Consider the following 12,408-nt stretch of genomic DNA (forward strand, 5'->3'; position numbering starts at 1 on the left):
GAAATAACTAATTTTCTTGTCAACTGCATTATTATGAACTTTCATCAAATCTTTAACCGTGGTCATTTTTAAGTCTTTTGTCATTTACAGACAGTTCTGGGTGTACTCTGATGATTTTGCAAATATGTTCCTATAAAAGGGTTTCATCTTCAAGAAATTCATGGAAAAGACTCTGACAAGTACAGGTTTCTGGTAACTGACTGTACTGCTGAAGTGAATGAATAAGCATTTTCAGAACTAATGAAAAACTGATGAACTCATAAAAGTACTAACAAAAGATGAAGATGAAAAAAAAAATTAATTACATGGGACTGAGTGAACTGATGAGGATGAGTATAATTTGTGTGACTTTCTGTCTGAATTAAAAAAAAAAAAATCCCACAAGGACTCAGAGGCAAAGAATATACAAATCAATTTTCACTGCAAAGTAAAGGAGCTGTTACAGTGAAGGATTACTGGACTGAATGTCAATATTATGACATAGTATGAGTGTGTTTCATGTTTGGTAATTGAAATCAGTGTTGCTTTTGTTGTGGTCATCCATGTACAATGCTTGGTGTCGGTCTATTTATCTCTTGTAAAAATAAAATACAGTGTGTGTGTGTGAAAAAAAAAAAAAAAGAAAGCTGGAGTAGCAATACTCATATCAGATAAAATAGACTTTAAAATAAAGAATGTTACAAGAGACAAGGAAGGACACTACATAATGATCAAGGGATCAATCCAAGAAGAAGATATAACAATTATAAATATATATGCACCCAACATAGGAGCACCTCAATACATAAGGCAACTGCTAACAGCTATAAAAGAAGAATTTGACAGTAACACAGTAAGAGTGGGGGATTTTAACATCTCACTTACACCAATGGACAGATCACCCAAACAGAAAGTTAATAAGGAAACACAAGCTTTAAATGACACAATAGACCAGATAGATTTAATTGATATTTATGGGACATTCCATCCAAAAACATCAGATTACACTTTCTTCTCAAGTGTGCATGGAACTTTCAACAGGATAGATCATATCTTGGGTCACAAATCAAGCCTCAGTAATTTTAAGAAAATTGAAATCATATCAAGCATCTTTTCTGACCACAACGCTATGAGATTAGAAATGAATTACAGGGAAAAAGAACGTAAAAAACACAAACACATTGAGGCTAAACAATACGTTACTAAATAACCAAGAGATCACTGAGGAAATCAAAGAGGAAATCAAAAAATACCTAGAGACAAATGACAGTGAAAACACCACGACCCAAAACCTATGGGATGCAGCAAAAGCAGTTCTAAGAGGGAAGGTTATAGCCATACAAGCCTACCTCAAGAAACAGGAAAAATCTCAAGTAAACAATCTAACATTACACCTAAAGGAACTAGAGAAAGAAGAACAAACAAAACCCAAAGTTAGTAGAAGGAAAGAAATCATCCAGATCTGAGCAGAAATAAGTGAAATAGAAACAAAGAAAACAATAGCAAAGATCAATAAAACTAAAAGCTGGTTCTTTGAGAAGATAAACAAAATTGATAAACCATTAGCCAGACTGATCAAGAAAAAGAGGGAGAGGACTCAAATCAATAAAATTAGAAATGAAAAAGGAGAAGTTACCACAGACACTGCAGAAATACAAAGCATCCTAAGAGACTACTACAAGCAACTTTATGCCAATAAAATGGACAACCTGGAAGAAATGAACAAATTCTTAGAAAGGTATAACCTTCCAAGACTGAACCAGGAAGAAATAGAAAATATGAACAGACAAATCACAAGTAATGAAATTGAAACTGTGATTAAAAATCTTCCAACAGGGCTTCCCTGGTGGCGCAGTGGTTGAGAATCTGCCTGCCAATGCAGGGGACACGGGTTCGAGCCCTGGTCTGGGAAGATCCCACATGCCACGGAGCAACTGGGCCCGTGAGCCACAATTACTGAGCCTGCGCATCTGGAGCCTGTGCTCCGCAACAAGAGAGGCCGCGACAGTGAGAGGCCCGCGCACCGCGATGAAGAGTGGCCCCCGCTTGCCGCAACTGGAGAAAGCCCTCGCACAGAAATGAAGACCCAACACAGCCATAAAAAAAAAAAAAATCTTCCAACAAACAAAAGTCCAGGACCAGATGGCTTCACAGGTGAATTCTATCCAACATTTAGAGAAGAGCTAACACCCGTCCTTCTCAAACCCTTCCAAAAAATTGCAGAGGAAGGAGCACTCCCAAACGCATACTATGAGGCCATCATCACCCTGATACCAAAACCAGACAAAGATACTACAGAAAAAGAATATTACAGACCAATATCACGGATGAATATAGATGCAAAAATCCTCAACAAAATACTAGCAAACAGAATCCAACAACACATTAAAAGGATCATACAACATGATCAAGTGGGTTTATCCCAGGGTTGCAAGGATTCTTCAATATATGCAAATTAATCAATGTGATGCACCATATTAACAAATTGAAGGATCAAAACCATATGATCATCTCAATAGATGCAGAAAAAGCTTTTGACAAAATTCAACACCCATTTATGATAAAAACTCTCCAGATAATGGGCATAGAGGGAAACTACCTCAACATCATAAAGGCCATATATGAGAAACCCACAGCAAACATCATTCTCAATGGTGAAAAACTGAAAACATTTCCTCTACGATCAGGAACAAGACAAGGATGTCCACTCCCACCACTATTATTCAACATAGTTTTGGAAGTCCTAGCCATGGCAATCAGAGAAGAAAAAGAAATGAAAGGAATACAAATCGGAAAAGAAGAAGTAAAACTGTCACTGTTTGCAGATGACATGATACTATACATAGAGAATCCTAAAGATGCCACCAGAAAACTACTAGAGCTAATCAATGAATCTGGTAAGGTTGCAGGATACAAAATTAATGCACAGAAATCTCTTGCATTTCTATACACTAATGATGAAAAATCTGAAAGAGAAATTAAGGAAACACTCCCATTTACCATTTCAACAAAGAGAATAAAATACCTAGGAATAAACCTACCTAGGGAGACAAAAGACCTGTATGCAGAAAACTATAAGACACTGATGAAAGAAATTAAAGATGATACAAACAGATGGAGAGATATACCATGTTCTTGGATTGGAAGAATCAATATTGTGAAAATGACTATACTACCCAAAGCACTCTACAGATTCAATGCAATCCTTATCAAATTACCAATGGCATTTTTTACAGAAATAGAACAAAAAATCTTAAAATGTGTATGGAGACACAAAAGACCCCGAATAGCCAAAGCAGTCTTGAGAGAAAAAAATGGAGCTGGAGGAATCAGACTCCCTGACTTCAGACTATACTACAAAGCTACAGTAATCAAGACAATATGGTACTGGCACAAAAACAGAAATATAGATCAATGGAACAGTATAGAAAGCCCAGAGATAAACCCATGCACCTATGGTCAACTAATCTATGACAAAGGAGGCAAGGATATACAATGGAGAAAAGACAGTCTCTTCAATAAGTGGTGCTGGGAAAACTGGACAGCTACATGTAAAAGAATGAAATTAGAACACTCCCTAACACCGTACACAAAAATAAACTCAAAATGGATTAGAGACCTAAATGTAAGACTGGGCACTATAAAACTCTTAGAGGAAAACATAGGAAGAACACTCTTTGACATAAGTCACAGAAAGATCTTTTTTGATCCACCTCCTAGAGTAATGGAAGTAAAAACAAAAATAAACAAATGGGACCTAATGAAACTTCAAAGTTTTTGTACAGCAAAGGAAAACCTAAACAAGAGGAAAAGACAACCCTCAGAATGGGAGAAAATATTTGCAAACGAATCAACGGGCAAATGATTAATCTCCAAAATATATAAACAGCTCATGCAGCTCAATATTAAAGAAACAAACAACCCAATCCAAAAATGGGCAGAAGACCTAAATAGACGTTTCTCCAAAGAAGACATACAGATGGCCAAGAAGCACATGAAAAGCTGGTCAACATCACTAATCATTAGAGAAATGCAAATCAAAACTACAATGAGGTATCACCTCACACCAGTTAGAATGGGTATCATCAGAAAATCTACAAACAATAAATGCTGGAGAGGGTGTGGAGAAAAGGGAACCCTCTTGCACTGTTGGTGGGAATGTCAATTGATACAGCCACTATGGAGAACAGTATTGAGGTTCCGTAAAAAACTTAAAAGAGAATTACCATATGACCCAGCAATCCCACTCCTGGGCATATTCCCAAAGAAAACCATAATTCAAAAAGATACATGCACCCCAATGTTCTTTGCAGCACTATTTACAATAGCCAGGTTATGGAAGGAACTTATACCCATCGACAGACAAATGGATAAAGAAGATGTGGTACATATATACAATGGAATATTACTCAGCCATAAAAAGGAACGAAATTGGGTCATTTGTAGAGACGTGGATGGATCTAGAGTCTGTCATACAGAGTGAAGTAAGTCAGAAAGAGAAAAACAAATATCGTATATTAACACATATATGTGGAACCTAGAAAATGGTACAGATGAACTGGGTTGCAGAGCAGAAATTGAGACACAGAAGTAGAGAAAAAGCTTATGGACACCAAGGGGGGAAAGCGGCGGCGGTGGGGGGTGGTTGTGTGATGAATTGGGAGATTGGGATTGACGTGTATACACTGATGTGTATATAATGGATGACTAATAAGAACCTGCTGTATAAAAAAATAAATTAAAAAAATTACTTAAAAGTCATTCACCTCAAGTGGTTTCACAATTGTATATAGAACTTAAAAAATGTAGATGGTTATCTTGATATTAAAACTATTTTCAGATTATAGAAAAAGGAATAAAACTCCTCAATTAATTCTAGAGAGCTAGCATAATCTTAATGCCAAAACGTGATAATGATCCTCCAAAATGAAAACTATAGACCAATTTCAGCCATGAAAATAATTCTAAAAATTCTAAATAAAATATTAGCAAATGAAAATCAGAAGTGAATTGAAGAATAATACGTTATGACCAAGTGGAACTTATCTTAAGAGTGCAAGCAGGGTTCAGTATGAGAAAATTTTCAATACAGTTAGTAAATAAGACAACCACTTAAAGGAAAGAAAACATGATTATATCAGTAGATGAAAAAAACTGATATAATTCAGCACCTATTTATTTAAAAAACTAAGCAAGATTGGAACAGAAGTAAACTACCTATACACAAAAGACTATTTACCTCAAATCAATAATAAATATCATAATAAATTGTGAAATACTGGACCCACTGCCATTAAAATCAAGAATGCCATTATCAGCTCTATTATTCAGTTTTAAGGTTACGACTAATGTAATAAGAGAAGGACGTGAAAATATTATAAATATTTAACACAGGAGACAAAATTACCTTTATATGCAGATAATATAATTGTATAATACAACACCCAAGAAAGTTTACAAAAACCTGTTAAAACTAAGAAGAGACTTTGGTAAGGTGACATAATGCAAGAAAAAAATAAAAATATCAATAGCTTTAAAATTTTATATCAGTAATAATCATCATCACTCAGAAATTAAAAAGGAAAGTTTCAGTGCAGAGCAGTGACAACATCTTAAGACATCCAGGAATAAATTTACCTAGAAAGGAACAGGATTCACGTAAAAGAAGTTAATGAAGGAGAGAATAGGGAAGCAGACTATGTTGCTGAATAGAAGGACTCAACCTAATAAAAGTATAACTTCTTCCCAAATTAAGAGATAAATTACAAAAACTATCCCATTTGGGTTTTATATGCACTTGGGAAAAAATTAAAGTTAAATGAAAGGATAAATGTATAAAAAATTCTACAAAAATTTTGATTAAGAAAAAAAGGACATGATAAAAATTGGCAGAGTAGGGAACTTCAAAAACCCATCTCTCCACTAATGCAATGATTAACCTAGCAAAACCCATCAGTTCAAATCAACCTTTTCTGAACTCTGGAATCTAATAAAAACTTATAATATGTAGTGCTTAATGAAGAAAGAAGCTACTACATTTTGGTAAGAGAGTTTTGTGGCATTTTTACTGAACTGCTTACCATCCCCCACTCCTTAGCTTGGAGATAGCCATGGGGGCAGTGGCTCATATTCCTAGTGTGGCTTGCTGGTGCTGGGAGGGGGAAAATATGGATTTTGTTCTCAAAGAATTGTGATTGTATGTTTTGACTGATCAGTACATAGGTATTGAATTTCTTCGTGGAAAAAGAGGAATCAGCTCAGAGGACTGCCTTTTTTTTTACACCTCTTGGAATTTTCTCAGAGTTGGAGTAGCCTCCCCAGCAGTGTTAGCCAAATGCAGAACAGCAGACTTGAGAAAGTAGAAGAAAGAATTAATGAAACTGAAGATATATACATTGAAATTTTCTAGTCTGAGGATCAGAAAATAAAAAAGAATGAAGAGAAATGAATAGGACATCATAAGTATGTGAGACACTATCAAGTATACCAACAGATGCATAATGGGAGTCCTAGAAGGAGAGGAGAAAGAGAAAGTGGCAGAAAGTATATTTGAGGAAATAATGGCCAAATACTTCCAAAATTTGAGGAAACACATGAATCTACATCTCAAAGAAAGTGAACAAATTCCAAGAAGGTTAAACTCAAAGAGATTCCACACCAAGACACATAATCAAACTGTCAAATGACAAAGATAAAGAGGGAATCAGGAAAGCAGAGAGAGAAGCAACTGGTCACAGACAAGGGATCCTAATAAAAATTAACAGCCAATTTCTCTTCAGAGACCATGGAGGCCAGGAGGCAGTGGGTTGATACATTTAAAGTGTTGAAAGAAAAAGAGAAAAACCTCTCAACCAAAATTTGATATCCTGCAAAACTACCCATTAAAAATTAAGGTGAACTTAAGACATTCCCAGATAAACAAAAGCTGAGGAAGTTCATTGCCAGTAAACCTGCCTTATAAGAAATCCTAAATGGAGTCCTTCAGGCTAGATAGTAATTCAAAGTCATATGAAGAAATAAAGAACACGGGTAGAGGTAACTACATAGCTAAGTATAAAAGCCACTATTATTGTACTTTTGGTTTGGAAGTTTTCTTTTTTTTCTTTATGGTTTAGAATACAAATGCATAGAACAAAAATTATAATTCCATGTTAATGGGCACATAATATATAGAGATGTAAGTTGTGACAATAACAACATAGAGGAGGAGGGATGGAGCTGCATAGGAAAAGAATTTTTTATATTATTGAAGCTAAGTTATTATTAATTCAACCTAACTTGCTATAAACTGAAGATGTTAATTGTAATCCTCAGGGTAGCCACTAAGAAAATAACTAAAAACATATATAGAATAAGAAATGAGAAGTGAATCAAAATGATACACTACAAAAAATCAGACACAAAAGAAGGCCATAATGAATTGAGGAACAAAAACTATATATAAGACGTATGGAAAACAAATAGCAAAATGGCAGAAATAAGTCCAGTAATTATAGTTTGAAGGATTTGGGTGAGGGCAATGGACATAATGATGTCCTATTTTGGTATGTTGGTGTTTGAGGTGTTTTTTTATTTTTCTGGACATCAGGAAGGACAGATCCTGTCAGCATGTGGAGCACAGCATTGGGATCTGGTGATATAGAATTGGGAGTCATCAGCATATTGATCAAAGGTTCTCCACACTGGCTGCACATTAGAATCACTTGAGGAGCTTTTAAAAACCACTCATGCTTGGGTCACAATACCCCCCACCTCTCCCCACAGGCACACTGACATTTAAAACAGATCCCCAGGTGAATGCAACATGCAGCCAAGATTGAGTACCATCATTATAAGTGGTAACTGGAGCTGTTAGGAGTGGATGTGATTATCAGGGAAAGTGCAGAAAGATAAGGGGAACTACTTAGAGTGATAAAGGGTCTAGATCTCCACTGTCCAGTACAGTAGTCACTAGCTACATGTGGCTCTTTAAATTTAGATGAATTAAAATGAAATAAAATAAAAATTCAGTTCCGTAGTTGCATCAGGTACATTTCGATCACTTAATAACCAGAGGTGACTCATGGCTACCATATTGGACAGCACAGATATAGAACATTTTCATCATTACAGGAAGTTCTATTGGACAGTGCTGGATGACCCAAATGTCTCTTCCACCTCTAAAATGTCTGTAATACAGAGAATTCTTCCAAATTCCGGGTAGAAATATACAGTATCTATGTTAAAATATGGGTACTTTCATTTGCATAATGCATTTTGATGGCTATGGACACATGGTGTTTTTATTTTTGTAAGGTCTTCAACTCTTTTTCACTTCTCTTCGAAGTCCAGGCAAGTTATGTAGATCCGCTGGCAGCTGGATTAAATCAATGCTTTTCATTTTCTCTAGAGTGAAGACACAAGCGAAAAATATATATTTGTCTCCCTCAAGTCACTCAGCTGCATGGGGGAGTTTAAATCTGTTGCTCAACACTCTATCACATTGTCTGCATGATGTTCCTTGAAGTAGTCAAGGGAAAGGCAGAATAGGATGACACTGATTACAGCAAATAATATGCAGTGTAATTGGTTAAAAGTCTTGCATCTGATTATTAGTCTTGGGGTTGGCTTTCATCCCAGATCCCATAGGCTATGAGAAATGAGTATTTGTCCCCTTTCTGTTACCCCTGTACTTTGGAATCTAAAGTGGCAATGTTCACATAGGAGCTTATTGACCAAATCCTCATAAAATGGGGCAGAGGGACTTTACAAGTTTTTTGTGCTAACAATTAGGGAATATAGGTGAAGAGTACACAGGAGTTCATTGTACTGTTCATACAACTTTTCTATGTGTCTGAAATTATTTTAAAATAAAAATTCCAAAAAATTTACTTAAACCAGCAAATCATGAATTCTCATAAAAAATCAAACAATGTGGCTTAAGACAAGGAAAAATTTCCAGTCTTCCCCCCTCATGCATTTTAAGTGAGTTCATCTTTTATGTACCTTTTCTATCCAGTTTTCTTCAGTTAATATTTTGTAAGAATTTCCCACACATCATTATCTGTAATAACACTTTTTAAAACTCCTGCCCTTCCCACCACCAATTTCCCTCGTGGGGAAGTGGATCTGCTAGGTGACACTGACACAGTATGTTTCATGCCATCATATGTTAAAATATCATGTTAAATGGCTACATAATATTTCATTGGGTCAGATCAGGTATACCATAGTCTCCAGTTGGGGATACTTAGGCTTTCTTCCATTTATCTCTACTGTTATAAATAAAGTAGTGATAGATACTTTTGTACATAAAGATTTTTATATATATATTCAAGGTTATTTGCTCAACTTCTCAGAAGTCAAATTACTGGGTCAAAAGCCAGGAGCATTTTTAAAGATACATACTGCTGAACTTCTTTCTAAAATTGTTTTAGTAATTTATCATCAGTGGGTTTCTAAAGGGAAAGAAAACATCAGAAAGCACAAGAAACAGAAATGGACCTCAGATTTCTCATGTATAATGTATAATTGATGATCCAAAGTCTCTTACCTCTCACATATTCTAAAATTCTCACATAGTGTAACAAATGGGTAATGTGGCATGAATGAAGTGCAGTTTGGATGTTCCAATAGATGTTACTTTCATCTTGGGAGGAAGAAAGTTTAGGGAACCCTTCAACTGATGGTTTGGCATTCTCCATAGTAACAGACATCAAAGGCTTTGTGAACATATGTCCATCTCTCTGTTTCAGAGCAGGACTTTATTAAATGGGTCCAAATTTTACCTGTTAGTTTTTTTCCATTTCTAAAGAAGCGAGGAGATCAGTGCCTTGAGTATAGCTGGTACTAATTAAAATTGTAAAGATCAAGATTAGCTGGAATTATTGTGAGGTGGTTAGGAAAGATATGCAGAAGAGGTAGAACCTGAGCTGAATCTTAAAGGCTGGGTGGGATTTAGACAGGCAGATGTGGGAGTTGGGAGAATACCTCTGTTATATATCGGGTGGGGATAGAAGCCAAGGGTGGGAATTGGCACTGTCTTGGGTATGGCAGTATTTGGGAGGAGAAAGAAGTATGTAGGAGTAGGTAAACTGGACTCGTTTGTTGGCGGATATGAACATATGGTTGAGAAGCTAGGACTTGATCTTATGGGCATTGGGGAGTCAGTCTAGGTTCTTAAACAGAATGTGATCAAGAAAGCTGTATGTTATAAGGTGACTCCTATGGCTGTACAAATGGTAAATTAGAGTAGGAGAGAATGGGACTATTTCCATAAGATAATGGAGTCCCATGTATCAATAGATTGCTGGCAGTCAAATGGAGAAGAAGAGAAGAATTTTAGAGCAAAGGAAGGAAAAACAGGACTTGGTAATGGATAGACTTTAGGAGGTGAGGTATAGAAAGAACCTCAAGATGATATCCAAGTTTAAGCCCTAGTGACTAGAAAAGCGGCAGTGCTACTATCCATGTGATTGAGGAAGGCTCTTCACTGCTGGTTACTAGGGCCAGGATATTTTCATGGTAAACTGAGTTTCTGTCAAACATATCCTATTTCTTCATGACTTCCATTTTACTTCAGAGATGCTTATTTTGCCTTCTTCTTGGTCTTCATCTGGCACTGGCTCTTATTTTAACTTTGTTTCTCTGTCCCAGAAGGTTTTGCCAAGTAATGATCTTAAGTGCGTAAATGCACTCAAGAAGTTCTGCTGAGTATCCCCTTATAATGCAATCTCCTTCAGTGTGACTGTTTTGTAACTTTCTCCTTTTGCATATTGGGATCTATAAAACCAGGTCTCCCTTGTTGTTACTGAGAGGGTTTTACTTTTGTACAAGGATCTATTTCCTGAAAAGTTGATTAGTTCTCCACCTCCCTGCTTGTCCCAGCATGTAAGATTAGGACTTGAAATGTTACAAGAGTACAATTTCAAAACAAAAGATAAAAATTGTCAGGGGACTTACCTGGAAATAATGGTACATACCTCTATGTGTAAAATGGTGCCGTTTAAAGAGTAGTGTCCTGGGAATTAGGAGACCTGGATTCTAATCTCAGCTCTTCTACTAATTTGAAGTATGAACTTGAACAAGTCACATTTCCTCTTCTTTGTGTCTGTTTCCTTTTCTGTGAAATGAGGAAGACAAAAAAAGTGATTGCTAAGATCCATGCCAGCCCTAAAATCAACTATGTATTAAAACAATAAATGTTTACATAGTATTAGCCACACTGGGTTAGATACAGCATCAAGTGAGGGGCACATTTATCAGTTAGCCATGTGCTTACTCCATAAAGATAGGACAAGAGGATGATTCAGGCTAAAAGAAAGGAAGTTTGAGAAAATTACTGGTTTGGGCTGTTTTTATAGATGAAATAAACTAGATAATCCAGATTGAATCACCTCTTCCTTTGACATTTGGGTCAGCCCAATACTATATGTCTGTATGCCTAAGGTAGAATAGAATAGGACCCAAAGATGGGGTTCCTCTGATTTTCTGAGGTCTGTGCCCACAGCCTCTTGAGGGCTGATTCCCAGAAATAACAGTTATACTGCTGAGAGCCATCTTAATGAGTCCTCGTGGTTTCCATCATAAGGGGAACCAGCCCAAGACCTTTCTTCTAATAGAGATTCCAAAGACTGTGTTGTTAGAAGAGGGTTTTCCTCCATTGTGCCCCTTCCAAGAATTAAGACTATTGCCAGAGTATCTCTATTGCCTATTAATGATCCCCTATGGCTTTGTCATTTACAACTTAACCTTAGTGCTCCTCAGATCTGGATAGCAGATCACCTGGAAATTAGGATGCTCTCTGTGAACCCTATAAAATATTGCCATAAATTTAATCTAACTTCTTTAAGAATTTGCATCCATTACCTCAAGATGCTCTGAGCACCATGTAAATAGAGGAACATGCTAACACATTCAAAAGCTCTGCTCAGCAAATCTTTCATCTCCTTACTCAGCTCAAGCCCTGTTCTCTCGTGCTGTCTGTTCTCCCAGCTACCCATTCTATCCACACCTTGCTCTCTGGATTAAATGCTAATGTGACCTGTGTTCTTTTTGGCTGCCAACTTCTTTTCAGAATTTTCTGCCTTCAAGACTGCCTCAGGTTACAATTGCCCTGTCTTGCATCTCCTGCCCTTTCCCCCACCTATTTCCCTAGTGGGAAAGTGGCTTTTACAGGTGGGATTGAGACAGTGTGCTTCATACCATCATATGACTACAGGGAATTTTTGCTAGCAGTTTAAAGTGCAGACCTAAGTATATGAGCACAAATGGATAAAAGCAAGCCATTGATGACACCTGATATGCTTTTCCTAGGTGTTCTTTTGCTACAGGTTAATTTGTTATGCTGTCTGCCAGCAGTCACTAAAGGATTAAGAGGAATTTGTCACTGAAAAACCTGAAATGGAGAAAATTCTCCCCATGGATTAAATTGTTTCTGCAAATCAATAA

General features: G+C 36.5%; 1 pseudogene across 1 annotated transcript in view; it reads right to left on the reverse strand.

Moving 5' to 3' along the window:
* The window catches only part of LOC309620723 (short transient receptor potential channel 5 pseudogene), a 34,771-nt pseudogene extending 23,595 nt beyond the window's left edge, over positions 1-11,176 (reverse strand). Inside the window, exon 1 of the transcript XR_014249899.1 lies at positions 10,941-11,176. The product of XR_014249899.1 is annotated as a short transient receptor potential channel 5 pseudogene (transcript). The remainder of the gene's footprint in view (positions 1-10,940) is intronic.
* Between the last annotated feature and the right edge of the window lie 1,232 nt (positions 11,177-12,408).

Source organism: Balaenoptera borealis (assembly GCF_965194805.1).
Source record: "Balaenoptera borealis genome assembly, chromosome: X".
Lineage (NCBI taxonomy): Eukaryota > Metazoa > Chordata > Mammalia > Artiodactyla > Balaenopteridae > Balaenoptera > Balaenoptera borealis.